The sequence below is a fragment of the Odocoileus virginianus genome, chromosome 24 (assembly GCF_023699985.2).
Source record: "Odocoileus virginianus isolate 20LAN1187 ecotype Illinois chromosome 24, Ovbor_1.2, whole genome shotgun sequence".
NCBI classification, from domain to species: domain Eukaryota; kingdom Metazoa; phylum Chordata; class Mammalia; order Artiodactyla; family Cervidae; genus Odocoileus; species Odocoileus virginianus.
This window is the reverse complement of record NC_069697.1, coordinates 23,630,843-23,632,222: the sequence shown is the minus strand read 5'-3', so window position 1 is coordinate 23,632,222 and position 1,380 is coordinate 23,630,843. Positions and strand designations below refer to the sequence as shown.

General features: G+C 42.5%; 1 non-coding gene across 1 annotated transcript; it reads right to left on the bottom strand.

Moving 5' to 3' along the window:
- Positions 1–978: 978 nt before the first annotated feature.
- Positions 979–1,056, bottom strand: LOC139030960 (small nucleolar RNA SNORD74). Its single transcript, XR_011483395.1, has one exon. It is a non-coding gene; the product is annotated as a small nucleolar RNA SNORD74 (small nucleolar RNA).
- Between the last annotated feature and the right edge of the window lie 324 nt (positions 1,057–1,380).

Below are 1,380 nucleotides of genomic sequence, written 5' to 3'. Positions count from 1 at the left end.
CAGACAAAATCCTCTGAAATTGAAAGTACTTATTCCCTGGTGATCCAGTGGTTAGGACTCGGCACTTTCACTCTCAGGGCCTAGGTTTGAACTAAGATCCTTCAAGCTGCACAGAGCAGCCAAAAAAAAAAAAAGGAAAGAATCATCCTCTGTTTACCATCTGCCTTTCCTTCTCATACCCTAACACTCTTCCTCCCATCCTAATACTCTCCTGCCTCAAAGACCGATAAAACATTAGTACTATCTTTTATTTTATTTTATTTTTTATTTATAAATCTTTATTACAGTAGAAAGCTGGAGAATTTCCTGGTGGTCCAATGGTTAGGGCTGAGCTTCCACTGCAGCAGCCACAGGTCTGATCCCTTGTCAGGAAGCTAGGATCCGACAGGCTGTACAGAGCAGCAGCCAATTAATAGTTGTTTGCTCTTCTATCCCACATGCATCCATCTGGCTGCCTGTTATGTCTGACAGGTATCATAAATGCCCTTGAATCTTCAGGACAACAGAATATCTGCCTTTGTTTAGAACTCCTCATTCCTTGCATTGTAGTCACTACCTCTCTTCACACCCCAAAGAAGTCATCCATAGAAAAAAACATGTAGCCATCATCAAAAAGTCAGGCCAGCTGTTTTTGACAAGTCAAGGATTCAAGTTCACCTCTTCAACTTCCAGCCAAGTCTGCTTAATGGCTGTGTGCTCATAGGTACAGCAAGCTTGAGCTTTAAGACCCCAGCAGTAGTTGTCATCCTTCTGGTATACAACTGCCCACCAGAAGCCATCAAAATCCACATTGGAATCATGCCTGCCGAGGTTCCCATTACTGCATGAGAACCCCACAAAATTAAGGTTAAGCAATGACAAAAATGGTGCAATGCGAAATGCCGCCATTTAAAGAACCACGTGGCCTTCCCAAGAACAGGAGGCCGAGGAAGGTTCATTTCCAGGTCATTAACAAAGACCAACTCGGTGAGTCGGGTTGTGCCGCCATCAGAGTCGTTGGCATTCATCAACACTCAGATGTCCCTACCAACACAGGCTTCATCAGGGGCATAGTACTATCTTTTAATTTTAACTTTATTGATTTAAAAAAGAAAAATTTTTTTTGGCTATGCCATGAGGCACGTGGGGATCTTAGTTCCCCAGTCAGAGATCGAACCTGCACTGACTGCATTGGAAATGTGGAGTCTTAACCCCTGGACCACCAGGGAAGTACCTCAATTTTATTTCTAAAATAATCCGTCCACTTCCCTTCATATCCAGAACTATAAACTTGCAGACAATATAAACTTCCTTGCCCCTCTCAATCTCCACTGAACTTTCTTGCAAAACAAAACATATTTTGTTAAATCCAATGATTCAGCTTCTTCACATCTATACCTG